Source organism: Oncorhynchus tshawytscha, linkage group LG08, assembly GCF_018296145.1.
Source record: "Oncorhynchus tshawytscha isolate Ot180627B linkage group LG08, Otsh_v2.0, whole genome shotgun sequence".
Lineage (NCBI taxonomy): Eukaryota > Metazoa > Chordata > Actinopteri > Salmoniformes > Salmonidae > Oncorhynchus > Oncorhynchus tshawytscha.
In genome coordinates, this window is record NC_056436.1 from 72,162,665 (window position 1) to 72,175,051 (window position 12,387).

Sequence of the window (12,387 nt, forward strand, 5' to 3'; positions counted from 1 at the left end):
ACCATCCCAGGAACTCCACATCACACTTCTTCACCAGTGGGATCGTCTCAGACCAACAACACGGACAGCTGATGAAACTGTGGGTTTGCACAACCGAAGAATTACTGCACAAACTGTCAGAAACCATTTCAGGGAAGCTCATCTGCGTGCTCGTCATCTTCACCAGGGTCTTGACCTGACTGCAGTTTGGCATCGTATCCGACTTCAGTGGGCAAATGCTCACCTTCGATAGCCACTGGCAGGCTGGAGAAGTGTGCTCTTCACGGATGAATCCTGGTTTCAACTGTACTGGACAGATGGCAGACTGTGTGTATGGCGTCTTATGGGCGAGCGGTTTGCTGATGTCAACATTGTGAACAGAGTGCTCCATGTTTTTTTATTTTTTTTATTTCACCTTTATTTAACCAGGTAGGCAAGTTGAGAACAAGTTCTCATTTGCAACTGCGACCTGGCCAAGATAAAGCATAGCAGTGTGAACAGACAACACAGAGTTACACATGGAGTAAGCAATTAACAAGTCAATAACACAGTAGAAAAAAAAGGGGAGTCTATATACATTGTGTGCAAAAGGCATGAGGAGGTAGGCGAATAATTACAATTTTGCAGATTAACACTGGAGTGATAAATGATCAGATGGTCATGTACAGGTAGAGATATTGGTGTGCAAAAGAGCAGAAAAGTAAATAAATAAAAACAGTATGGGGATGAGGTAGGTAAAATTGGGTGGGCTATTTACCGATAGACTATGTACAGCTGCAGCGATCGGTTAGCTGCTCAGATAGCAGATGTTTGAAGTTGGTGAGGGAGATAAAAGTCTCCAACTTCAGCGATTTTTTTCAATTCGTTCCAGTCACAGGCAGCAGAGAACTGGAACGAAAGGCGGCCAAATGAGGTGTTGGCTTTAGGGATGATCAGTGAGATACACCTGCTGGAGCGCGTGCTACGGATGGGTGTTGCCATCGTGACCAGTGAACTGAGATAAGGCGGAGCTTTACCTAGCATGGACTTGTAGATGACCTGGAGCCAGTGGGTCTGGCGACGAATATGTAGCGAGGGCCAGCCGACTAGAGCATACAAGTCACAGTGGTGGGTGGTATAAGGTGCTTTAGTGACAAAACGGATGGCACTGTGATAAACTGCATCAAGTTTGCTGAGTAGAGTGTTGGAAGCAATTTTGTAGATGACATCGCCGAAGTCGAGGATCGGTAGGATAGTCAGTTTTACTAGGGTAAGTTTGGCGGTGTGAGTGAAGGAGGTTTGTTGCGGAATAGAAAGCCGACTCTTGATTTGATTTTCGATTGGAGATGTTTGATATGAGTCTGGAAGGAGAGTTTACAGTCTAGCCAGACACCTAGGTACTTATAGATGTCCACATATTCAAGGTCGGAACCATCCAGGGTGGTGATGCTGGTCAGGCGTGCGGGTGCAGGCAGCGAACGGTTGAAAAGCATGCATTTGGTTTTACTAGCGTTTAAGAGCAGTTGGAGGCCACGGAAGGAGTGTTGTATGGCATTGAAGCTCGTTTGGAGGTTAGATAGCACAGTGTCCAAGGACGGGCCGGAAGTATATAGAATGGTGTCGTCTGCGTAGAGGTGGATCAGGGAATCTCCCGCAGCAAGAGCAACATCATTGATATATACAGAGAAAAGAGTCGGCCCGAGGATTGAACCCTGTGGCACCCCCATAGAGACTGCCAGAGGACCGGACAGCATGCCCTCCGATTTGACACACTGAACTCTGTCTGCAAAGTAATTGGTGAACCAGGCAAGGCAGTCATCCGAAAAATCGAGGCTACTGAGTCTGCCGATAAGAATATGGTGATTGACAGAGTCGAAAGCCTTGGCAAGGTCGATGAAGACGGCTGCACAGTACTGTCTTTTATCGATGGCGGTTATGATATCGTTTAGTACCTTGAGCGTGGCTGAGGTGCACCCGTGACCGGCTCGGAAACCAGATTGCACAGCGGAGAAGGTACAGTGGGATTCGAGATGGTCAGTGACCTGTTTGTTGACTTGGCTTTCGAAGACCTTAGATAGGCAGGGCAGGATGGATATAGGTCTGTAACAGTTTGGGTCCAGGGTGTCTCCCCCTTTGAAGAGGGGGATGACTGCGGCAGCTTTCCAATCCTTGGGGATCTCAGACGATATGAAAAAGAGGTTGAACAGGCTGGTAATAGGGGTTGCGACAATGGCGGCGGCTAGTTTCAGAAACAGAGGGTCCAGATTGTCAAGCCCAGCTGATTTTTACGGGTCCAGGTTTTGCATCTCTTTCAGAACATCTGCTATCTGGATTTGGGTAAAGGAGAACCTGGAGAGGCTTGGGCGAGTAGCTGCAGGGGGGGCGGAGCTGTTGGCCGAGGTTGGAGTAGCCAGGCGGAAGGTATGGCCAGCTGTTGAGAAATGCTTGTTGAAGTTTTCGATAATCATGGATTTATCGGTGGTGACCGTGTTACCTAGTCTCAGTGCAGTGGGCAGCTGGGAGGAGGTGCTCTTGTTCTCCATTGACTTCACAGTGTCCCAGAACTTTTTGGAGTTGGAGCTACTGGATGCAAACTTCTGCCTGAAGAAGCTGGCCTTAGCTTTCCTGACTGACTGCGTGTATTGGTTCCTGACTTCCCTGAACAGTTGCATATCGCGGGGACTATTCGATGCTATTGCAGTCCGCCACAGGATGTTTTTGTGCTGGTCGAGGGCAGTCAGGTCTGGAGTGAACCAAGGGCTATATCTGTTCTTAGTTCTGCATTTTTTGAACGGAGCATGCTTATCTAAATTGGTGAGGAAGTTACTTTTAAAGAATGACCAGGCATCCTCAACTGACGGGATGAGGTCAATGTCCTTCCAGGATACCCGGGCCAGGTCGATTAGAAAGGCCTGTGTTTTAGGGAGCGTTTGACAGTGATGAGGGGTGGTCGTTTGACTGCGGCTCCGTAGCGGATACAGGCAATGAGGCAGTGATCGCTGAGATCCTGGTTGAAGACAGCAGAGGTGTATTTGGAGGGCCAGTTGGTCAGGATGACGTCTATGAGGGTGCCCTTGTTTACAGATTTAGGGTTGTACCTGGTGGGTTCCTTGATGATTTGTGTGAGATTGAGGGCATCTAGCTTCGATTGTAGGACTGCCGGGGTGTTAAGCATATCCCAGTTTAGGTCACCTAACAGAACAAACTCTGAAGCTAGATGGGGGGCGATCAATTCACAAATGGTGTCCAGGGCACAGCTGGGAGCTGAGGGGGGTCGGTAGCAGGCGGCAACAGTGTGAGACTTATTTCTGGAGAGAGTAATTTTCAAAATTAGTAGTTCGAACTGTTTGGGTATGGACCTGGAAAGTATGACATTACTTTGCAGGCTATCTCTGCAGTAAACTGCAACTCCTCCCCCTTTGGCAGTTCTATCTTGACGGAAAATGTTATAGTTGGGTATGGAAATCTCAGAACTTTTGGTGTCCTTCCTGAGCCAGGATTCAGACACGGCAAGGACATCAGGGTTAGCAGAGTGTGCTAAAGCAGTGAGTAAAACAAACTTAGGGAGGAGGCTTCTGATGTTGACATGCATGAAACCAAGGCTTTTTTGATCACAGAAGTCAACAAATGAGGGTGCCTGGGGACATGCAGGGCCTGGGTTTACCTCCACATCACCCGCGGAACAGAGGAGGAGTAGATTGAGGGTGCGGCTAAAGGCTATCAAAACTGGTCGCCTAGAGCGTTGGGGACAGAGAATAAAAGGAGCAGTGGGGTTATGGCAGTGGGGTTATGGTATGGGCAGGCATAAGCTACAGACAACAAACACAATTGCATTTTATTTATGGCAATTTGAATGCACAGAAATACCGTGATGAGATCCTGAGGCCCATTGTCTGGTGACTTGTACATAATTCCTGGAAGCTGAAAATGTCCCAGTTCTTCCATGGCCTGCATACTCACCAGACATGTCACCCATTGAGCAAGTTTGGGATGCTCAGGATCAACATAAACAACAGCGTGTTCCAGTTCCTGCCAACATCCAGCAACTTCGCACAGCCATTGAAGAGAAGTGAGACAACATTCCACTGGCCACAATCAACAGCCTGATCAACTCTATGAGAAGGAGATCGGCATGAAGCAAATTGTGGTCACATAAGAAACTGACTAGTTTTCTGATCCACGTATCTGTGTCCAAAAGATGCAAATCTGTATTCCCAGTCATGTGAAATCCATAAATTAGAGCCTAATTTATTTATTTCAATTGACTGATATCCTTATATGAACTGTAACTCAGTAAAATATTTGAAATTGTTGCATGTTGCGTTTCTGTTTTTGTTCCATGTATATACAGCAGTATAACAACCTGCACTTCACCTGTCCTTCAGAGGTCAGAGCCAAGCTGCTCCACACTGTGGTTGTGTCCCAAATGGCTCCCTATTCCCTTGATAGGGCTCTGGTCAAAAGTAGTGCACTTTTGGGAATAGGGTGCCATTTGGGACCGACATAGAGAAACAGGCTCTTTTACAGATGCATCTAGCAGGTTCAAAGCACATATTAACATGGCTATAAATCACATCAAATACTGTCACTTGGTGTGATTGGAATAGGCAACATAACAAAACCATAATAATATAAAAGTAGCCTATTATGCACAATACACAAAAACTGCTATCAAAGAATTACACATTACGAACCTGTTAATGTAAAAGTGTAAACGGATTGCCTTGTTTGATGATGTTGTTTGTTGCTCAATAAAATACCTGTCTAGTCTAAATCATGTGCAGTTGGAGAGTTGGAAGAAGTGCAGACAGATTATGATGGTTTTCAACCAACTAAAACCTATCTTGATCTTCTACAAGCTTCTCTCCCAGCTAAAATCACACAGCATCTGAGCCACAGCAGGACTGAGAGAAGAGACTTCTCTCTGCACAGAAAATACAGAAAGCTTGGGAGAAAAGGCATCCAAAATCTCTGCTTCCCTACTGAATTAGATTCCGGCTATTTATGTAGAGTATATTTGTGAGCAAAGAATGTGAACACAAACAAGTCTTAAGCGACCTAAAAATGGATTTCTGGATCTGGATCCACAATCACATTAAGTGAAGGACAGGCCAGTTTAAGTGTTGTTCATCTACTCTTTATTATTCTGGAGGACAGTACACAGGGCATTTCTGGGGATTATATGTTAAGAACCAGAGATAATTCACTTAATTGCTGTGTTTTGGTAATCCGTGTCATTATAAGAACATGTGTTGTTGGGAAAGAGAAAAGACTACACTGAATTGTGAGCTAGTAAGATGACAGTTTGACGGCACCGCTCCAAGTGTGTACCTGTGAGAGGGAGAGGAGGATGGAGCTTACGCCTATCTTACACCAACCTCTGTTACAACTATTTCAAATGGGATCATTCTTTGCCACATTATCTATCTACAGTAGGTAGAGGTACAAAAAGGATCATGAGGAACCCAGAACAAGAGAAAATCTTGCATTTTCAGAACCCTGTCATTGCAAGCCACGAGGGGTAACTGTTAAAGTCCTGCACTGCTCTTTCTGGACAGGCACTGGCATAATGCATTCCTTAAAAAGTCAAAGGCTCGTTCAAGATGGATCCTCAAGGAGAATGCACGAGCTCCAATTGGCTGTCTCCCAGCTTGACAGATTTTCGACATACACTCTCACTCACAGCCATGTCAATAGCTCTATACTCTACACAGCCATGTCAATAGCTCTATATTCTACACAGACATGTCAATAGCTCTATATTCTACATACACTCTCACTCAAAGTCACGTCAACAGCTCTATATTCTACACAGCCATGTCAATAGCTCTTTATTCTACACAGCCATGTTAACAGCTCTATATTCTACACAGCCATGTCAATAGCTCTATATTCTACACAGCCATGTCAACAGCTCTATATTCTACACAGCCATATCAATAGCTCTATATTCTACACAGCCATGTCAACAGCTCTATATTCTACACAGCCATATCAATAGCTCTATATTCTACACAGCCATGTCAATAGCTCTATATTCTACACAGCCATGTCAACAGCTCTCTATATTCTACATACACTCACTCAAAGCCATGTCAATAGCTCTATATTCTACACAGCCATATCAATAGCTCTATATTCTACACAGCCATGTCAACAGCTCTATATTCTACACAGCCATATCAATAGCTCTATATTCTACACAGCCATGTCCATAGCTCTATATTCTACACAGCCACGTCAACAGCTCTATATTCTACACAGCCATGTCAATAGCTCTCTATATTCTACATACACTCTCACTCAAAGCCATGTTGTCAGGCTTAGAAGAGTGATGGGTGTGGAGTCAGGCGCAGAGAGCAGAGGATTCGGAAAGCCATTTATTCCGGACCAACAACAGCGAACAAAAAGAGGGTAATGTCGAACACAGGCGTAAAACACTCCTAAATGTACAACACCGGTACACACGCTGTAAGCGGACATAAATGAAAAGGACACTCCTGAACCAAAAACAGCAAACAAGCCCACACACACACAGGCGGGCCAACTGAACTTAAATAACCCCAACCCAAACCCCCAAACAAGGAACAGGTGAACCCAATTAGACCAAACGAAACGAAAAAGGGAAAAGGGATCGGTGGCAGCTAGTAGACCGGTGACGACGACCGCTGAGCGCCACCCGAACGGGAAGGGGAGCCACCTTCGGTGATAGTCGTGACACATGTCAATAGCTCTATATTTTACACAGCCATGTCAATAGCTCTATATTCTACACAGCCATGTCAACAGCTCTATATTCTACACAGCCATGTCAACAGCTCTATATTTTACACAGCCATGTCAATAGCTCTATATTCTACACAGCCATGTCAACAGCTCTATATTCTACACAGCCATGTCAATAGCTCTATATTTTACACAGCCATATCAACAGCTCTATATTCTACACAGCCATGTCAACAGCTCTATATTCTACACAGCCATGTCAACAGCTCTATATTTTACACAGCCATGTCAATAGCTCTATATTCTACACAGCCATGTCAATAGCTCTATATTCTACACAGCCATGTCAATAGCTCTATATTCTACACAGCCATGTCAACAGCTCTATATTCTACACAGCCATGTCAACAGCTCTATATTCTACACAGCCATATCAATAGCTCTATATTCTACATACACTCTCACTCACAGCCATGTCAATAGCTCTATATTCTACATACACTCTCACTCACAGCCATGTCAACAGCTCTATATTCTACACAGCCATGTCAATAGCTCTCTATATTCTACATACACTCTCATTCAAAGCCATGTCAATAGCTTTATATTCTTCACAGCCATGTCAACAGCTCTATATTCTACACAGCCATGTCAATAGCTCTATATTCTACACAGCCATGTCAATAGCTCTATATTCCACCGCCATGTCAACAGCTCTATATTCTACACAGCCATATCAGCAGCTCTATATTCTACACAGCCATGTCAACAGCTCTATATTCTACACAGCCATATCAACAGCTCTATATTGTACACAGCCATATCAACAGCTCTATATTGTACACAGCCATGTCAACAGCTCTATATTCTACACAGCCATATCAACAGCTCTATATTGTACACAGCCATGTCAACAGCTCTATACTGTACACAGCCATATCAACAGCTCTATATTCTATACAGCCACGTCAACAGCTCTATATTCTACACAGCCATATCAACAGCTCTATATTCTACACAGCCATATCAATAGCTCTATATTGTACACAGCCATGTCAACAGCTCTATATTCTACACATCCTAACCTATACTGTATGAAGAGGAGTCAGATGAAGACAGGCAGCAGGCAGTAATAAAATGCTACAGTGTCTCTCAGACTGTCTCAGTGAGGGTAGTGGGTTGTGTTCCTACCCCTGCACAGTGCCAACCAGAGTTAAGTGGCAGCCAGGCAATGCATACACAAGCACCCCTTAGCAGGCATGGTGCTGGAATTTTCTCCTTAATGTTATCAAACAAATATCTCCCGGGGGAAGGAGATTCACAGCCGCCTCCGCTCTGCAGCAGGTCAGCACGGCTAAATATGCGTCCCAAATGGCACCCTATTCCCTATACAGTGCACTACGTTGGACCAGAGCGCTATGGGCCCTGGTCCAAAGTAGTGCACTATAAAGGGAATAGGGGGACATTTGGTACTCAGCCTAAATTCCTTCCACTAGTGGCCAGTCCCTGGGGTCTGAGAAGCATCTGTTAATTGGGTGTTTAACCTTTGGAGAAATCCCCTGCTGATCATCAACTAATAAGCTAAGAAAGATGAGTCTTCTAAGAAGTCTTCTAACACAAGATCATCTCTCAGATAACAGTTTCAAAATGGGAGCTTCAAACAGCCTGCTCATCAGATCTCTGACAGATATAATGATTAGAGCCTAGATGTGTTCTAATTTAATAGTAAACAAACATGAAACAAATGATAATGCACTAAGACCCATTTAATAGTCAATTCAAAAACACTAATGCTCAAAATACACCAACAGAAGATACCAAACACTTCCTCACAATACAACCAAAAACACATGAGACATGAGCTGTGCTTAAAGAAAGCGGTACGGTCACAGCTAAGTCACTCCTTCACGGTGGTACAAAGCTAAAAATACCCCGGTCATGCAAGCCCTCCAGCACAGCCTGGAGAGAGAACGACTAGCTGCCAGAGAGTCTAGAGAGAGCGAGTCTAGCTGCCATAGAGTCTGGAGAGAGAGGCTAGCTGCCAGAGAGTCTGGAGAGAGAGAGAGGCTAGCTGCCAGAGAGTCTGGAGAGAGAGCGAGGCTAGCTGCCAGAGAGTCTGGAGAGAGAGAGAGAGGCTAGCTGCCAGAAAGTCTGGAGAGAGAGAGAGGCTAGCTGCCAGAGAGTCTGGAGAGAGAGCGAGGCTAGCTGCCAGAGAGTCTGGAGAGAGAGGCTAGCTGCCAGAGAGTCTGGAGAGAGAGAGAGGCTAGCTGCCAGAGAGTCTGGAGAGAACGACTAGCTGCCAGAGAGTCTAGAGAGAGAGAGAGTCTAGCTTCCATAGAGTCTGGAGAGAGAGGCTAGCTGCCAGAGAGTCTGGAGAGAGAGGCTAGCTGCCAGAAAGTCTGGAGAGAGATGCTAGCTGCCAGAGAGTCTGGAGAGAGAGGCTAGCTGCCAGAGAGTCTGGAGAGAGAGAGAGGCTAGCTGCCAGAGAGTCTGGAGAGAGATCGAGGCTAGCTGCCATAGAGTCTGGAGAGAGAAATGCTAACTGCCAGAGAGTCTGGAGAGAGAGAGGGAGAGGCTAGCTGCCAGAGAGTCTAGAGAGAGAGATGCTACCTGCCATAGAGTCTGGAGAGAGAGGGGGAGGCTGGCTGCCAGAGAGTCTGGAGAGAGAGAGAGAGGCTAGCTGCCAGAGAGTCTAGAGAGAGAGAGAGGCTAGCTGCCAGAGATTCTAGTGAGAATCTAGCTGCCAGAGTCTCGAGCGAGAGAGTCTAGCGGTCAGAGAGTCTAGAGAGAGAGATGCTAGCTGCTATAGAGTCTGGGGAGAGAGAGAGGCTAGCTGTCAGAGAGTCTAGAGAGAGAGAGAGAGAGAGGCTAGCTGCCAGAGAGTCTAGAGAGAGGCTAGCTGCCAGAGATTATAGTGAGAGTCTAGCTGCCAGAGTCTGGAGCGAGAGAGTCTAGCTGACAGAGAGTCTAGCTGACAGAGTCTAGAGAGAGAGAGAGAGAGAGAGAGAAAGGCTAGCTGCCAGAGAGTCTGGGGAGAGAGAGAGAGAGGCTAGCTGCCAGAGAGTCTGGGGAGAGAAAGAGGCTAGCTGCCAGAGTCTGGAGAGATAGAGAGGCTAGCTTGCATAGTCTGGAGAGAAAGAGGCTAGCTGCCAGAGAGTCTGGGGAGAGAGAGAGGCTAGCTGCCAGTCTGGAGAGAGAGAAAGAGGCTAGCTGCCAGAAAGTCTGTCTCCTTCTGGGAGGGAGGGTACTGATCTTTAAGGCCACTGACTACATGGGTCCACCACCTTATGAATTACTGTAGGACTGCCTTCTTTACTTTTTTTAATGGCACAGAAATGAATTGAACTCGTCCCTGAACTATAGGATAATATTCACTGAAGGGTGGAAGCTAAATGCTATTATATGTATTTTTGCCATATTATTTCCATACTCTATTTACTTTAATAAAACTATCTGCGCATGGATTATGGATTTTCAGCTTTTTTACGCAGTTATAAATACATACATTAAGCATAAGTGTCAGATATTGCCCTGATATACAGGACTTGAGTCCTGTTTAACATTTAGTATAATTATGGCAACAATGTTGCCTGGCCATGTTGCCTGGCCACAATGTTGCCTGGCCATGCTGCTGTTCCAGTTTCAACTGACCTGAGCCCTAGGACCATGCCCCAGGACTACCTGACATGATGACTCCTTGCTGTCCCCAGTCCACCTGGCCATGCTGCTGCTCTAGTTTCAACTGTTCTGCCTTATTATTATTCGACCATGCTGGTCATTTATGAACATTTGAACATCTTGGCCATGTTCTGTTATAATCTCCACTCGGCACAGCCAGAAGAGGACTGGCCACCCCACATAGCCTGGTTCCTCTCTAGGTTTCTTCCTAGGTTTTGGCCTTTCTAGGGAGTTTTTCCTAGCCACCGTGCTTCTACACCTGCATTGCTTGCTGTTTGGGGTTTTAGGCTGGGTTTCTGTACAGCACTTTGAGATATCAGCTGATGTACGAAGGGCTATATAAATAAATTTGATTTGATTTGATGTGAAACACTAGCTTTTTATAATCGGTACCAGAATTCTGCTTTAAAATATGTTTTGAAAGGCTTTGCCACGCTCATATAAGGAGCTCTTTCCTGCCCACTGATGATTGACAATCTTATACGTATTGCGCAATCATCTTTTGCACATGGCCTTGCGCTCCTTCTCGTGGTTTCACGGACTTGAGTAATATGTCCGGCATTCCACCTGACGCAAGCCTGCATCCGTCTGCTGCTCCACTTGTTGTTTTGCACCTTTTATTATTGTGTTGTGTACACCGTGTGCTAAAGTACCAGCATCAAACAGTGGAGCAGAGTTTCAATAGATGGAAAACTTAATGGAAAATTAACATTGTGAAAGTCAATAGTGATGATCTTTTACAGAATTGCGCAGCACTCCATACTGTAAACTAAGCACTGACTAATCCACTATACCCTACTGAACATCCAGAGGAAATATAAACCTGGCAAATTACACTGCTATAACCCAAAATGATACCATCAGAGGGCTAAAGCCCAGACCATACTATTTCATAATGTACTGAACAAAAATATAATGTAAAGTGGAAATATAATGTCAAATGTAAAGTGTTTCAAGTTTCATGAGCTGAAATGAAAGATCCAAGAAATGTTCCATGTGCACAAAAAGTGTATTTCTCTTAAATTTTGTGCACAAATTTGTTTACATCCCTGTTGGTGAGCATTTATCCTTTGCCAAGATAATTCATCCACCTGACAGGTGTGGCATATCAAAAAGGTGATTAAACAGCATGATCCTTACACAGGTGCACCTTGTGCTGGGGACATTAAAAGGCCACTCTAAAATGTGCAGTTTTGTCACACAACACAATGCCACAGATGTCTCAAGTTTTGAGGGAGCATGCAAATGGAATACTGTCTGCAGGAATGTCCACCAGACCTGTTGCCAGATAATTAAATGTTAATTTCTCTATCATAACCCGCCTCAAACGTCGTTTTAGAGAATTTGTCAGTACGTCCTACCGGCCTCACATGCCCGCTTAGGACCTCCACATCCGGCTTCTTCACCTGTGGGTTCATCCGAGACCAGCCACCTTAACAGCTGATGAAACTGTATATATGTCTGTAATAAAGCCCTGTTGTGGAATCCATAGACTAGGTCCTAATACATTTATTTCAATTGACTGATTTCCTTATATGAACTGTAACTCAGTAAAATTGTTGAAATTGTTGCGTTTCTATTTTTATTCAGTATATATCACACTACATCAGTGGTTGTACTGTACTCACCCTGCACTTATCTGGTCTCCTTCAATTAGAAGACCCCCCCATTATGGAATGATGTCCCCTCTCCTACCTCTATCATCATCATTCAATGGTAGTTCTCCGAAGGTCTCTCAACTTCAACCCTGACAGTCAAACCATCCCAGACCTTGTGACTCTTTTGCTTTCCAGGTGAAGATTCACATTATCCATAACTGAGGTGGCATTGATTTCATTTGGGATGCAACAATGTTTTGTCAGCCACCGCTTCAGCAGTCACACAAATATGATTTACGGAAGAGTGGCATATCTGTAATGACATATTTTGAGGTCAAAGGAAACCTTGAACATGACTGCTCTTACTTATATAAGACCGTACAAGGCCATGTACCATAATGAAGCATTCCATGTACCATAATGAAGC

The 12,387-nt window shown here is 45.0% G+C and overlaps 1 protein-coding gene across 13 annotated transcripts in view; it reads right to left on the bottom strand.

Moving 5' to 3' along the window:
• The window catches only part of sorbs2b (sorbin and SH3 domain containing 2b), an 84,579-nt gene that overhangs the window by 65,673 nt on the left and 6,519 nt on the right, over window positions 1-12,387 (bottom strand). The window lies entirely within an intron of this gene.